Here is a 16,350-nt window from a genome sequence, read left to right as displayed (position 1 = left end):
GCTTGGGTTCTGGGACTGAATCTACTTAAACAGTGACTGCTGACCACATCCAAGTGTTTCTGATGCATCTGGTCCTGTTTCTATTGAGTTTCTCAGGTGATGCTGCTGCTATTGCTGCTGTTGACCTGGGGACCACACTTTGGGACCATGCTGTTCCAGTAGGTACCAAGGAACATGTTTACACCCAAGGGTGCAGGCTGGCCGATGGGTTCTCACCTGCCTAGTTTAGTTTTTTCTCTCTTACGTGCATCACCCACTGTCCATTCCTGTTCCTTCCCTTTCCTTATATGGACCCTGGATGCCAAAGGACATGACCATAGGGAATTTGTATTTGAAGCATTGGTTTCTCAGAGAGATTTATTCTTCCTCTTCTCACCAAGAAAGACTGTGGTTGTGTGACTGACAGAACCAACAAGCATTGGTTTTGCTCTCTGGAATGTTCAAGGTTCCCCACAACTGTTGTCAGTCTGTGTTGGGTTTTTATTGTCCTAGGTGGCCTGAACTCAGGGACCCCATGTAGCAGTGGGAACTGCAGTGCCAAGAATCGACTGGCCCATCCCTTCTTCTCTTACTGGGCTTCTGCAAGTGAAGGGACCTTATATGGCTGGAAAATGGAGGTCTAGGGCCAAGAAGGTATATGCTTGAGGTCATGCAACACTAGCCAGGTGCCTGGGAAATTTAGTGCTTGTTGAGATTGGTCCCATCATCTTTGTCTGGAGTAAGTTTGAAATCATGGCTGACCTTGTGTACTCTGAAAAGGATGGACTGGCTGGCAGGCAGCAGGGAATCACTTTGCCAGCTTTGCAATCTCTTCTCAGTTAAATATTTAGTGTGTGTGTGTGTGTGTGTGTGTGTGTGTGTGTGTGCGCGCGCGCGCGTGCACTGTGCCTCCCCTCCCTCCCTGAGCTTGGAGACACTAGGTTAGTCTCAGTTGGAATGACTCCTGCCCTCAGCTCCCAGCTCCCAGCAGCTGTGGCACATTGGCCCTTGTGCTTTCATAGCTATAGGAGCACGTGGGGAGCACGTGCCCTGCACATGGCTTGAGCACATATTTGTAACTGTGGAGTCTGAGACCATCGTGATGTTCTCACATGGGGCTCTGTGTGGCTCTCCTTCCCTAGGGGAGAACACAATTGTTGTATTGTCTGTGACATTCTGGGTGAGCCCTGTGGGTCAGCATGGGATTGTTGCACTGGAAGATGGAAATAGCTGTTTTGTAGCTTTGAGTCCTATGTAGCTGTTGTGTGAAGGGGGGACACTCCCAGATCCCTTGGGTCACCTGACTTTGTTCAGTTGAATACACCAAGCTCAGATCACTTGTCTGGAAGTCTACAGAAGAAGCCATCTGGGGTCTGGTGGGCAGACTCTGCAAGTTAAGCCAGCTCCATGGCTGCCCTGTGAAGCAGACACCTCCCTCTGGGCCTCATGAGGGAGTGCTGGTATGTGCCCTGCTGCCTTAAGCTAGGAGGGAGCCCTCAACTCCCAGCTTCCCTGTAGCTTTCTGGATGGAGTGTCAGACATGTTACTTAGTGACTTCTCTTAGAATGCTCCCCCCAACTCTGACTATTGAATTCCTATCCAACACTCATGCCACCTTCTCCAGGAAATCCCAGCTCTTTACCTCTTTTCAAGGGATTATTGGCTCATCCCTCTGTGTTGGATGTTCACCTTTTGGTATCTGTTATGCCTGTAGTTGTCCTGTGTTAACATTAGGTTCTTAACATAGTTAGCTCAGTGAGGGTTGGACTTGGGACAGGACTCTGATGTCAGGAGGAAATAATGATGGAAGAAACATAGGAAGGGTGTGTGCAGGATCTTCCTGTTCCATTGGAGTCACCCAAAATGTAGCAGCACATATATGCTTGACTCCTTGGGACAGCTTTGCTCCTCTGACTCTCTGCTCTTGTTACAGTGGAGCTCCTACAAAGGCTTGGGCTGTGCAGACTGCCCGGCCCAAGGCTAGCCAATAAGCACTGTCTCACCTCTGCTCTGGCTTTAGCCAGCCTCTTCTAAAAGCAGAGCACAAGAAAGAGCTTTGGGGCAGGGCTCTGTGCTCTAGACTTACCTATGACTGAATATGAGCAGACCCCTAGCTCTAGAAGCCCAAGACTGTTGAGTTGTGTAAGGTTCCATGGGTTTGGGAAGGGGTGTTGGTGTAGCTAGTATTCTCACCTGCTCTGCTGCTGTGATGCCAGGGTTTCAAGTGTGGTCCTTTGTGATTGAGGAGGCTCACGGCTTTGAATTAGTGTTAGCCACATCATTTTGATAATGTGAGAAACTCCACAAGCAAGAGACATTTCTGCACCTTTTGACTTGACAGGGTGTGGTAAGTGTAGTGTTCACCATTTCCAGATTCACAAAACCAAAGTAGGCTGTGCTATGTAGCCCGAGTGGCCCTCCAACTCCTAGTGTTCCTCCTGCAGCCTCCCAAGAGCTCAGATTCAGAGACAAGCGAGCATCACCACACCTGGCTTTGCCTCTCTGCTTCTCTTTCGGCAGACATCTGAGTAGCCATCCATGCTTGCCAGATGCTGGGGATGGGACCCACTAAAGTAGGTTCATGCCTTCTAGAAGCTCCCAGCCCTGGTGGCAATAGGTAACTGTGGTTGAAACCTGGAGTGAAACCCAGGCCCGAGGGCATAGCTCAGGGTAGAGGAGGCTTCCTATAGTTGGATGTATGAGCTGGAAGATGGTTAGTCTGGAGTGTAAGAGGGCAATTTGGAGGAGTGTGAACAAGCCCCAGATAGCAGTGAACAGAGGTCTCAAGGCATGGAACAGTAAAGAGTGTTTAGGGACTATACGGACTTTCTGTGTTTTAAGTGACACGCTAGTATGTGCGTGGTACCAACTCAGCTGTGAAAAGCAATCTTCTATTCCCAGACCCCTAACTATGCCCATTTTCTTGTTAAACTCCCAGAGCTAGTCCATGCATGTGCAAGCCATCCTGTAAATAACTATACTAGCATCTGTATTTTAATGTAGGTGGGTATGGGTATGCATGTGTATGGAGTTTAGAGGTAGACATTGGGTGGCTCCCTTAATCACTGCACCTTATGCAGTCTCTCACTGGACCTGGAGCTCACTGACTGGCCAGCAAGCCCCAGATGAAGGCAGATTTCTGCCTTCATTTCCCTCTTTTACACTCCTCTGATGTGCTGAGGTTACAGACACATACTGCAGTGCCCAATTTTTTGCATAGGTGTTATTCTGAACTCAGATCCTCATGCTTGCATGCCAAATACTTTACTGACTAAGCCATCTCCTCGGCCCTTATATTTTATTTATATTAGTTTCTAAAAATGCCATGTATTTTTGCACAGATCAATACATTAAAGGGCATTCCTTGGAGAGTTGTACTATTCCTGGATCCCCATTTGGCCTCCCTGCGAATAGCAGATGTTGGTTCTTTTATATCTTTTGAGAGACTTCTGTCCTTTAGTACAATCTCCAGTTTCTCTGAAATGGGAGCTTCTAGACCCATTCTTCTGATTCCCTCCTTTTGACTTGGCACTATTAGGAAGGCGTTTTTCAGAGAAAAATCATACTCTCATAGCCCTCTGCAGCTGTACTTTGTGCTTGGCATAAATGGTTCGGCCCTTGCTTACGTTGCCCCACGTGTTAGGTGGTCAGGGTGCTCCCCAGCCTGGCTGCACCACGTGGCCAGTGTGCTTTGCACATGAGTAGGACTGTCTGTAGGACAGATGGATAGGTTCTGCAGGCTCATGTAGTTTGAAGGGAAAGATAGCAGCAGACTAGGACTTGGACACTGCCAAATTATATTCTAGTGCATCTCAAAGTGGACCTGCTCCTCATCGTGGTGGTTGGGTTCCATTGAGTTTTGGGGGAAGCAGTTTTGTTCCTTAGCTGCCTTCATCTGTAATTTCTTTGCAAAGGGGCCCAGGCCCCTGTGTGGGCTCTCAGAATGAGGCTTACCCAGGGGTGTGGTCAGTATTGCTCAAAGACTTCTGTGATGACTCTGACCCTTAGGTCACACCCAGCAACAGGCATGACCAGGCCAGCCAGGCTGAAGCAGCCTGGCTCTGCCAGCCTTGCCCTGTGGGACCTCGTGTAGGCAGATGCTCCTTCTGGGCACTGGATAGGTTTGTGCCACATGAACATCACAGCCGTAGTACATGTTTGTCAGTTTGTTAATAAGTGAAGTAAGCAAGAGCCTGCTCAGGCAGAGGACACACTAGGGCGTGTCAGGGAAAGACCCAGGAAGGCTTTGTAATCCTTACAGCACTATGGTGCAAGTTTCTGGACCTCAGAGAGCCCAGCTTTGTTCCACTTGTTGTTTTTAAGCATACACTTTCTCTTTTTAAAAAAACTTTAAGTGTGTGTGTGTTTGTGTGTGTGTATGTGTAGGTGAGAGGTCAAACTTAGATGTTCCTCAGGAGACATCAGCTTTGTTTTTTGAGATGTCTCACCTTGAGTCTTGGAGCTCATTGATTTGGCTATACTGGGCGTCGAGCCACAAGAATCCACCTGGTTCCGCCTCTTCAAGGCTGGGATTATGAGTACACACAGCTATGTTCAGCTTTTTAATTAGATGTTGGGAATCAAATCCAGGTTAAACCCCCACTCCCCCCACGTTTCTTGAGAAAGCTTCTCCCACTGGGACCTGGAGCTTGACAGTTAGCTGGCCAGTGAGCCCCAGGGACCTGTTGTTCCTGCCTCACCAGAGCTGAGATTACAAACCTGCCACTACCCACAGCTCTTCATGTATGTTCTAAGGGCTCAGACTCAGGTCTTCACCTTTTTGTGGTAGGCATTTGTATGCCTTCCCTCTTGATGCAATCTGTCCTGCTTTGTTTTTTTACATGCACCCATCATTACTAATTCTCACTTCTTTGGTGGTTCTGGATGGCTGTGTCTTCTACCTCACTATAATCCCAGCACACCCAAAATACTCACTTGGAAAACTTGGTCTAATGAATTGATGCAATGACTGATTACATAGATTTTCTAGGACTTCAGTGTACTGTTGACTAAGCATGGATTTTGTGAGCAAGTGCCAGGCTCTCACCCATCTGTCCCTGTTAATTTTTATCTGTTCTGATCTCATTCATGGTTAACTTTGTCATTATTATTTTTTTAACTTATTTAGTTTTTACTTTATGTTCATTGATGTCTTGCCTGCATATGTGCCTCCATGTGTTAGACCCCCCAGAAATGGAGTTATAGTCAATTGTGAGCTGTTGTTATATGGGTGCTGAGAGTTGAACCCAGGTTCTCTGGAAGAGCTGCTGGTGCTCTTAACTGCTGAGCCAGCTCTCCAGGCTAACTTTGTGATTATTATTTAAAAGACTTACTATTTGTATGTGGATGTTTTGAGCCAAATGAATTTACATGCACTGTGGGTATACAAGAGCCCTTGGAGGTCAGAAGAGGGTGCTGGATCCCCCGGAACTGGAGTTAAAGGTGGTGAGCTACTGTGTGGGTTCTGGGAACCAAACCTGGGTCTTCTGCAAGAACAGTAAGTGCTCTTAACCAGTGAGCCATCTCTCCAACCCCTGTTGTTATTTTTAAGTCTGAGAGTGTCTGTCAAACACTTCCCAAACCTGGCTCATGGTCTAGGCTGCTAGTGTTGGTGGTTTGTAGAGCTGTCCTCTTCCATAAGGCTAAATATCTGTGCCACTTGGTTTGGGAGGTGTGTGGAGGTGGAGTGCTCAGAACCTACAGTGAGTGAGCTTTGCCGCTGACGCAGTGAGTGGGCTTCCTGAGAATAAGGACATCTGCACCAAACTTGGTTCAGATGGCGCCACTGGGGGATGACGACAACAACGTGATAACTACAGCAGCAGCTGGCATGCTTGGCAGTTTGTCAAGCATTTTGGGCTATGTTTTGGACAAACAATAGAACAAATTTCTGTCTCTTCTGGAGCCTAGGCCATTTTTGATGAGGACAATGGTGTACTCATCTTTGGGAGTTGGGTTAACCTTTTCAGGGTCCTTTGAGTCTCTAGAACTGTGCAGAGATTGGCTTGAGGCTATCCAGCTTCCCAAGATGCCTTGCTTCTAGGCTGGGTAACTGGAGCTAGGCTGTTTCCCCTTTAGCCTGCAACTGCTTTCTCCACCCCCCCCCCCAGGTCTATACTCTCTTACTTTACTGGAGACCTGATGTAGAAGGAAGTGGAGAATTTGCAAATGAAATACCTGGCCTTCCTCCTGACCCCACACCCTGCCAAACATAAAAAGAGAGCTTGAGACCCAGTGAGCAGCTGCTTCTCCAAATTTCTCCAATTATTTCCCGTGTCCTGTCCAGTAGACCAAACGCCTGATCCGAGTTTGGAATTAGGACTTAGTGAACCCTTTAGTTGGGAGTCTCCTTCTCTCTCTAAAGATGAAAGAGTCTGGTGCTATTTTGGTCTGTCTGCTGACAGATGGCTGCTGTTGTACATAGATGCCCCCTCTCCCCCGCTGTGATGCTGCAGCCGATGCTGGGAGTGGGTTTCCTGGAGCTGGTCCTGTCCTTTGGAGCCCTCCCCATCACAGGGACCAGATGGATGACTCTGGCAGTCTGACCTGAGAAGGCTACTAGTTCATTGGTGTGTTTGTCATAGACAGACCTGCTGGGTAGCTCTGACCCTCTCAGATGTTGTTTTGGCAGCTGATGGAGTTCTTGAACTTGAAGATGTCGTAGATTTTGCAGTGATGTAGGGTAAAGGAGAAAAGACAGAAAGCCCAAGTGTGATTGGTTACTCTGATAAATTTCTACACCACCTCTGCAAAATAGATTGGGTATGACACCACCAGATCAGGAAGGGGAAGTCTTGAAGTGTGAGCTGAGGTCAGGATGTGTTCTGTGTGTGGGTGGCAGATGGGAAAGCCGGTGACCTTCATGTCTATAGTGGTTTCTGCAGTGCTCGTAGGCCCATCCCTCGTATCGCCTCCAGTGTTCTGGTGTGATTCTGTTTTGGATGCGGATGTTGGAGCCACTAACCTCAATGATAAAGATCACTGCCATCTTGGCTGTGTCCTCTCAGGGCCTTGGGGCTTCTGCAAGCACAGGGACAGCAGGAATGCTTCTCCTTGCTTTCCTGATCACCAAAGCCATACTGTTAAGAAGGCTCTGTTGCAGCCTGGGCTGGGGTGAGTTGGCCTGCAGGAGGGAAAGAACATTTTTACAGAAGGGCCCTATACCTCAGAAGCGTTTCCTGGACTGGGGAGATGGCTGAGTGGATAAATGCTTGCCATGCAAATGTGAGTAGCTGAGTTTAGATTTCTAGAACCACATAAAGCCAGTGCAGTGGTAGACATCTTTAATCCCAGTGCTTCCAAGGTGAGATGGGAGAAGCCTTAGAAGCTTGTGTACCAATAGCTTGGAGTACACAGTTATGAACAGTAAGAGATCCTATCCTGTCTGAAAGCAAGTGGTAGGGAAAGACCAACACTCAAAGATATCATTTGACTTCCATGCATGGCATGGCTTGCATGTACCTGCCTCTCACACATTAATGTGCATATATGTATACACATATGCCATTATTTTTGTAAAATAATGTTTTGTAAAAGAAGAGAAGGAAATTACTGTTCTGGGAAGTGTCAGAACCAGCCAATGGTGAATTTGTTCCCCTCTTGAGAAACTCTTAAATTCAGAATGCTGTTGCCTTCACCAAAATATGCCAGTGTGCTCCTGTGTGCTTAGAGACTGAGCTTAGAAAATACACTCACACATGCACTGACATCCATCCCCACTCCACTGGTATGCAGGAGAGGAGCTACCAGCCTCCCCTACCTGTGCATCCAGGCAGATATGAACATAGATTTGGCCTCCTACCCCAGTGGACCTCTGGGGGATGTCACATTTTGAGCACTGTGCCACTGGTGAGGATTTGGCTTTTGCTAATGCTCAGTTTCCTGGGGTCTCAAACACTGTTTATCAGCTGTGAGTGGTACTAGGATAGTGGGACTGAACACAGCCCAGCATAGTAATTGTTCTAGGATCCCCACGTGCATGTGACAGGTAAGGAGACTGAGGCTTAAAGAGCCACATAGCTGCTAAGTACCTATACTTGGACTCTGACAGGGCTTGTCTGGCCCAGCCTCCCTTTTGTCAGGTGAGGGCCACTAGGCCTCGAGAAGGGAAGTGACTTGGCAAATAAGGCATTGCTGGCCAGTGACACTGCTAGGGCCAGAGTCCACACTTCCTAAGCTCCGTTTTACCCACACAGTCCACGCTGCCTCTTGTTTGAACTTCTCCATTTTAGTTTTGTCCTTTTTTTTTTTTTTTTTTTTTCTTTTTTAAACCTGCCATCTCTTTTTTGAGCCATGGATTGATTAAATTCGATATAAATAGGTCTGCTGATGAGCAGGTCATGATGGTCTTAGGCTAAGTGGCTTAACGTTGCTGTAGCTTATCCTTAGGACCCTAGCTGCCCTGTCACCACCCTATTCTCCGTTCCACTCTTCATCCTGCTGTCTAACTCCATGTTGTTAGTAAGTACTAGTTGCCCTGTGTCCTGCGCCTGCTTCCTTCCTTTTGGATTGGTTAGCAAATGATAGTCTGTGGCAAGGTCTCTCACAGCGGCTGGTGATGAGAACTGGGGGAGTGTGTATAGGAGCCCATCTCTTTGTTATTTCTCATTGATAAACAAGCTCTTGACAAGTCCTTATGTCGTCACCTTCAGTGTCAAGACACAAAATGGGCCCTCTTGTTCCCGTGGGCAGATTTGTTCTGTTCTCCGTCACAGCATTTCTGTGTCTTGGAATAATATCATTTCTGTCCCCCTTCTTGAAATGTTAGCTTAGGAAGAACAGAGAATCCCTGTGATACCGAGAGAGTGATTAGAATACCCTGGAAAACAGTCCTGGGTTGGTTTTGCAACTCAATTTGCTGTTGTGTTTTGTTTCCTCCCATCCAGACCAGAGAGAATCGGGAAGCCTAGGGCAGACGCCCAGCTTTTTCCAGCTGTGCACTGCAAGTCCTTCCCCAAATGTGAGGCTCTACTGGACTTTGATTACCTGAAATTCTGGGCCAGGGAGCATGTACTCATCCCAGTGACTGAAGAGAGCATCCCAGTGACTGAAGAGAGCAGCCTTGTTCTGAAGCAGGGATAGGGGTCAGGGTGAGGAGGCTCTCTCCATTTAAGAACCACAGGCACTTTATGAAAATACTTCTCAACCCTTGAGTGCCCGGCATCAGCAGTGTGGTGAGAGGATTTTTTTACTTTTAGTATTTATTTATTTAGGTTTTTCGAGACAGGGTTTCTCTGTTGTAGCTTTGTAGACCAGGCTAGCCTCGAAATCACAGAGATCTGCCTGCCTCAGGGTTTTTAAAATATTTAACCAATCTACAAGTGTTTAGCATGAGTGTCTGTCTCTGGGGAATTGTGCTGAGGGTTTCAGTAGATGCAGGGATATCTTTGTGCTCCCACCAGATAGGGCGTTATTTCTTAATCTTACACCTGAAGTCACTAGAACAGAATTTTTATGCATTGCATTATGTATTAGCAAAGGAGTGTAACTTGGCCAGGGCCACATGGCTTCCTTTGGCCTGGGCTTGGAAGTACTTCCCTTCCAGTACTGTACCTCAGCTGTGATGCTGGGTGAGCAGATAGTCATTGATGAAGCTCCTGCTGTGTGGCTCAGTACTGAGGATGAGGACCACGGAGGCAGGGCCATACCTGAGCTGCAGATATTAGACCTGAGCTTTAGGAGAAGGGTAGGTTGTGCTGTGGTGGGCAAACAATGGGAGCTAGAGGCCCAGGGGAACTGGGAAGGTGGATGAGTGCAGATTCTGGCTAGAGTAGTGTTCAGCAGTGTAATTCCCTCCATGTCTAGGAGTGTCAAGTTTCCCAGGTTACATGTAACCTTCTGCATGTACTTAGCTATGTAGATAAAGATGGAAAGTGATGGCTTTTTATCCCCCTTTCACCTTCAAGACAGCCTTCACCCGTCCATGCCTGCGGCCTGCAGTGTGACCTGGGGTGCTGTGTTTCAACCCATGTTCCAGAAGACTGGTGCTTGCCCTAGATTGCTTAAGAAGAATTGCATTGAGCAGGTGTTAGGAATAAAGCACAAGGGGAAGGAACCTTGGCGGATTCCCTGCCAGGCAAGGGTGACCGAGGCGGGGGACAACATGCCAGGCAGACAGAGCTTAGTGAGAAGTTTTATTAGAAAAGAAAGGGAGGGGGTGAGGAAAGAGAAAAGAGGTAAAGAGACACAGAGACAGAGAGAGAACAGAAGAGAGGAGGGAGACAAGAAAAGTCCTATCTGCTCCAGGGGAACAGAGAGGGAAAGAGAGCAAAAGTGGGTGTGGATCTTTCTTTTAAAGGGGTCCTTTGCACCTTCGTGCAGACTTTGCAACCATGGAACCCTGGGCTGACCAGAGTACTGCCTGAGTGCATTCTGCCAGGTGATGAGGCAGGCCAACGTAATGCCAGAGTCCTTACAGGGGGGACTTGCACTGTGTCAGTGTTAGAGCAGTGCGTGTGGGTACATAGATTGTGTGTGTGTGTGTGTGTGTTAGTCTTTCAAAACAGTTTCTTTTGTTTGTTTGCTTTTTAAATATCTTTTAGTTTTGTTTTATTTTTAAAACAGTCTTTTCTCATTTTACATACCAATCCCAGTTCCTACTTCCTTTCCTCATCCTGCTCTCCCAAGCTTCTCCCCACCACACCCTATTCATTCACAGCCCTGGCTGTCCTGGAACTAGCTTTGTAGACTAGGCTGGCCTTGAACTCACAGAGATACACCTGCCTCTGCTGGGATTGAAGGTGTGTGTGTGCGTGTGTGTGTGCGTGTGTGTGTGCGTGCGTGCGTGCGTGCGTGCGTGCGTGTGTGTGTGTGTGTGTGTGTGTGTGTGTGTGTGTGTGTGTTTTAAGACACAGGGTTTTTTGCACCTGGTCTGAACTTGCCAAGCAGGCTAGGCTGGCCGGACAGTATGCCTCAGAGGTCTGCCTTCCTCTGCTTCCCTAGTGCTGGTATTATATGCAAAGCTGTGGGTTTGGGTTTGTTTTGTTTTGTTTTGTTTTTCCATTTTCTTTTCTTTCCATATAAGTTCTGGGAACTGAACTCAGTTCTTCATGTTTGCAAGGCAAGCACTTTACTGACATGGCCATCTCTGTTGTTCTTTAGTAACAGTTATAAGAATAAAAGCTGGAGAAGGGGTGGGGGTGAGTGGTCCCCGGTGAGGGTCCCAGGTCAGTGGGGTCCCAAGGTAAGGGACCACGTGGGAGAGCATAGCAGGTTCCATAGCAGGTGAGGGTGACCGAGGCGGAGGGAATAACACGCTAGGCAGATAGAGCTTAAATGAGGAGTTTATTTAGAAAGGGGAGTGGGGGAGGGAAGAGACATAGAGACACCCAGAACAGAAGAGGAGAGAGGGGGGAGAGAGAGAGAGGGGAGAGAAGAAGAGGTGGGTAGCTGGTGGCCAACTGAAAGCAAGAGAGAGAGAGAAAGAGAGCAAAAGAGAGCGTAAGAGGGCAGGGGTCTGACTTTTAAAGGGGTCCTTTACACCTGCCTGCAGACTAGTTAGTACTCATGGAACCCTGGGCTGATCAGAGTACTGCCTGAGTGCATTCTGCCGGGTGACAGGGGCAGGCCAGCGTAATGCCTGAATCTTTACAATCTCCATAGCCTAGGAACTCCTTTGGAGTTCAGCAGATTATGTTGAGGCTTTGTGTTTTATGTTACAACTGGGTGACCTTGGGCCTGGACCTCTTTCCTACTCTGGAAGTGGCATAACCACACCTGCCTTCTATATGGACGTTGAGTTTGCAGTTAGTAAACATCCAGCATCGTTCCTCTGGCTAATATTTTATTCCTTCTGGGTTGAAAGGCAGACTATTTCTGCAAATAGAGATGAAGAAGAATTTGGAACAGGGTTTTAAAAGTATATGTTTGTGAACTGAGAGAATGCCTTAGCCAATAAAGTGCTTGCTGTGCAAGCAGATGTAAAGTACTCAGGTTCAGATCATCAGCACCCATGTAGAAAGCTGAGCCTGTAATCCCAGCACTGAGGAAGCAGAGATGACATCCCTGGAGCTTGCCAAATAGGTAAGTTTCAGGTTCAGTGAATAAGATGGAGAGCAGTAGAGGAAGTATGGACAGACAGGGATACAGACACACTTTTTTGTGAATGCTGTTCCTATGGTGGGATTTTTCTTAAATCAGCAGTTGGTACTGAGTATATCCTTAATGTCTAACTACAGAGATTTCTTGCAAGTTGATCTTGCAAGAGTACTAAGGAGCCTGAACTGAATTGAAATGTGCACTATGGTGGGGTATATTCCCAGAATCTTCCTCAGGTTGAAATTGCAGCCTCTTTCCAGTATCATCTTGATTTGGAAGAAAGTGCTCTGGATGAAGTCCCTAAGCAGCTTTTCATGGTCATCCTTCAAGTGCAGGTAGCTCAGTTAGACCATCAGCAAGGGAGGGCACCTCACGGGTGCAGTCCCTTCTCTTGGCAGCTAGGGAGCAAGCCTAAAGACTTGGCTGCCTGAGCTCTGCTCATGCTTCTGAGTTCTTAACAGAAGCCAATAGAAGATGGCGTGATCACAGAGACTTGCACTCCTCCAGATGTTCATAAGTTTGTTTTTAGATCCTGTCTCCAGATGACTTGTCATGCAACTTTAAATGTGCATGAGACTTTCACAAAGACCTTGTGGTCTTGCTGTCCCCTCCTGCTTCCTTTGCTTAACGAGAGGGGAAGTAGGACACTAAGGGCTGTCAGGAAAATCAGTGTCTGTGGCCAAGTCCATGCTTAGGTTTCGGTCAGAGTTCTGTTTTTAAGACACTGAGATATTGCTGCCCATACAACCCACAGAGGCCAAATAAAGATGTTAAAAGGAGGAAAAGTTTAAAGTTTAATTGTCCTGGCAGTTCCCAGTGTGGTCAGTTTCTTTTTAAGGAATAGCCTTTCAAAGTAGATGATGGACACCTTCCTTCAGTAAACTCTTGTAACAGTAAACTCTTGCAGTCTTCTTAAGATTCACAGGGCTTGTGAAGATTGCAGAACTTTTGTGTGTTAATTCATTTAGCATGCACTCCTGCCACAGAGTGCCATGTGTGCTTTTTTACCATCCTCTAGAAGCCAAGTGCCTGGCCTGCGAGTGCTATCGCATGGCTGCATTCAAGAACCTCACTGAAGTATGCAGAACAAAAGAAGACAGTTTCCTGTTAGGAAGGACTGTATGAAAGAGCAAAGCTGTCCCTGTCCCTGTGGTATCAGAGAGAGGCTCACGCTAGGTGTAGTCATGCACACCTGTGGTCCCAACACTTGAGAGACTGAGGTAGGAAGACTGCCATCATTTTGAGGCCAGCCTAGGCTACAGAATGAGTTTCAGGCCACTGTGGACTATAGAATAAGATCCTGTATCAAAAGAGAGGCAACGGAGAAAACACATGCATGCAGGGAGGGAAATACACAAGAAGCAGGCCTGGATTTGAATGCTGGCCTTGTCCTGTTAGCTGTGTGATACTGGCAGTTGGTTAGACTTACATTCTTCGAGCCCTGATCTGCACTTCTGGAAAATAACAGCAATTGCTCTTTACAGCAATGTCTCTTCCTAAGAATGTTAGCAGGTTAAGCGAGAGGCCTGCCTGGGGTTGATGCTCAGAGAGCTGAGTTGGAGGCTGTGGTACTGTGGTTGTCTCTCACCTTGAGGTCTTGCTGGGTCACAGCACTGGGAAGTTTAGGTGGTTCATTCTCTGGAGGAACACTGTATCTGAGGCTGATTTCAAGGCCCTTGTCTCTATATCTAAAAGGCTGGGGTTATATGCATGTAGCACGTGCCCAGCTTCTGGGTTGTTCTTATGCAAATGCACCATTGGGGTGAGAACTTGGGGATGGGCAAGGAGTCTCTCGTTTCATTGACAGTGATGTGAGAACAGAGACTGGTGGAAAGTCTGATGTGGGCTTTTGCTCTTGCTGTGGAAATCCTGGGGAAGGTGAGTCACTGAGTGGGTCTCATGGGATAGGAGCCAGAGTGCACTGTGTCCCGTGTTCACATTGGAGTGACAGCCAGGAGAAACCCTCCTCAGATACTGGGCAGTTTAAGGGGTGTAGAAACAGAGCAGGAGGCCTCTGTCTGCACTGCCCAGGAAGTCCTGGAGGTGAGGTGGGTGGAAGGTGGGCCTGGGCAGTGACAATAGAGAATTTCAGTACAATTCTAGAGACTCAGAGGAGATGCCAGGTGAAGGTCACAGATGAGAAGTGTGACTTGCAACCCTGCTTGCAGAAAGGGGTGTGGACACCAATGTCCAGAACTTTCTAGTACAATGCACTCTTAAAGTATTTAGGTATGTGAGTTTTGACATGTATATGTGAAGTGGGGTTTAATTAAAAACATTTCTTGTTGATTTTTTTTTTTTTTTCCAGACAGGATTTCTCTGTGTGACAGTCCTAGCTGTCCTGGAACTCACTTTGTAGACCAGGCTTGCCTTGTACTAACAGAGATCCGCCTACCTCTGCCTCCCAAGTGCTGAGATTAAAGGTGTGCACCACCACTGGCCGGCTTAATGAAAATTTTTAGTTTTGGGGCTGATGAGAGGGTTCAGTGGGTGAAGGTTCCTGCCACCAGGCCCAATAGGTTCCCAGGACCCACATGGTGGAAGGAGAGTGGCAGCTCCTGCAAGTTTGCCTTTGATCCTGTGCATATGCTCTAAAATACCTTAGCTTAAAATTATGTCATTTTATATTCATTCGGCTGTAAGAAATGAAACAGAAGTGTGGGTGTTTTTCACGTTTCCTCCAGCTTGTAAGATGGAAGGCCAACATCAGAAACAGGAAACAGACATGGGACAGTGGAGGTCAGAGCACTTCCATCTTCCACAGTGTCCCCTGTGCTGCTTTTTCTGACAACACCGTCTTCCAAACTACTGACAACCGCTCTTCTTCAATTCTGTAATTTTGTCATTTCAAGAACTTAATAAAATGATATCATATATCAATTAAACCCTGGGGGATTCACTTTCCCCCCTCAGAATAGTTGTTAGGTGGGTCATTGTGTTCTTGTCCATGCCTAGCTAGCTCCTCCTTTTACTGCCAAGTGATATTCCCTGGAATGGATGAGCCACTGTTTAACCATTCACCAGTGAAGGACGTTTGGCTGGTTTCCTGGTTTGGCTGTTATGAATAAGGCATTTGTGCACAGGGTGAACATGTTTTACTTTTTCAGGTAAATGCTGGGGAATGTGATTGATTGCTAGGTCATGTAGCTACCTAAGTGGGTTTCTGAAGGGCATATGTGGGATGGACAGGTGGGCAGCCAGGGGAAGGTAGGAGCTCGGGAATTGATCTTCCAGGGGTCAGATCTCAACTTTCAGCCTACACACTGGTGAGCTGCTTCCTCTGGCTGTGAAATGGGGGTAGACGAGCCTATTTTACAGCTAATGTGTGTAAAGCAGCTTTTACTAGCATAGTGGGTGACTAGTAGGTGTTAGTCCATTTTATTTGAGATGGTGCTGTTTGAGGCAAGATCTGATGTAATTGAAGCTAGTCTTGAACTCTTGGTGCTCCTGGCTCCACCTCCCAAGTGTTGGGATTACAAGCATGAGCTACTATGCCCAATTTGTTAGTGCATTTTCTGCTGCTATGATAAAATACTGGGGCTGGGTAACTTTATGAAGATCAGACTTTATTAAGAGGGAAGGGTCCACGCCATGGCTGATGAATTGGTTCAGCTCTGAAGTGCTGGCAGATGGTGTCACAATGTATGTAAAAAGGACAGAGCACATGGTGAGACAGGCGAGTCTGGGTGTGCCCAGGCGTGTGCTTTTATAACAATTTTTTTTTTAAAGAAAATTTACCTAGTCCCATGACATCTACTAAAGGACAGTGCCACTGTAAGACCTGATGTATGATCTCTAACTGTGCCCTACACCCGCTTAACACGGCCACATTGGGAACAGGTGAACCCTGGGAACAGACCACAGCAGTGCTCAGTAGATAGAAGCAGTTCTTCATGTGGTCATAGAGAAAACCAGCCAGGCCAGACAGGCCCTGTGCTCAAGAGGTGGCTTCTAAGACAGTATTGCCAGGCTTCTGTTTTGTCACTCACCCTTCTGGAGTCCCCCCAGTGCTTTTCCCTTCCCTCTGGAAAGAGGTCTCCTTACACTGGCCTAGGTCCCTGGGAGGGCACCAGCATCCCCTGATGAGGCTGGTCAAACCCGTGTCACTGGTCAAAAGAATCCCAGGCAACTCCAGATTGCTCCAGGCTCTGCTGGTCTGTGTTAGCCTCTCCAGGTCTGAGAACGTACCCAGACTCACAGAAGCTGCAGTGATTTAGCCTAATTCCAGAAGTGTGTGCTGAGGTCACACCCTGCTCAAGGGACTGTGCTGAGCCATGTAAGGGGCAGAACAACTCTCCAGCAGATCCCAGAAGCCAGTTCCAGCTACAGCTCCTC

General features: G+C 47.5%; 1 protein-coding gene across 5 annotated transcripts in view; it reads left to right on the top strand.

Moving 5' to 3' along the window:
- The window catches only part of Fam53b (family with sequence similarity 53 member B), a 103,047-nt gene that overhangs the window by 19,204 nt on the left and 67,493 nt on the right, over positions 1-16,350 (top strand). The window contains exon 1 of one of the 5 annotated variants that reach the window (XM_051193194.1): positions 13,817-13,893. The exons of the other annotated variants lie outside the window; for them this stretch is intronic. The gene's annotated coding sequence lies outside the window, so the exon portion shown is untranslated. Of the gene's footprint in view, positions 1-13,816; positions 13,894-16,350 lie in introns of those variants that run through there. 5 annotated transcript variants of the gene reach the window in all.

The sequence above is a fragment of the Phodopus roborovskii genome, unplaced genomic scaffold (genome assembly GCF_943737965.1).
Source record: "Phodopus roborovskii unplaced genomic scaffold, PHOROB, whole genome shotgun sequence".
NCBI lineage: Eukaryota > Metazoa > Chordata > Mammalia > Rodentia > Cricetidae > Phodopus > Phodopus roborovskii.
The sequence above is the reverse complement of the archived record's forward strand: the minus strand, read 5'-3'. Positions and strand labels throughout refer to the sequence as shown.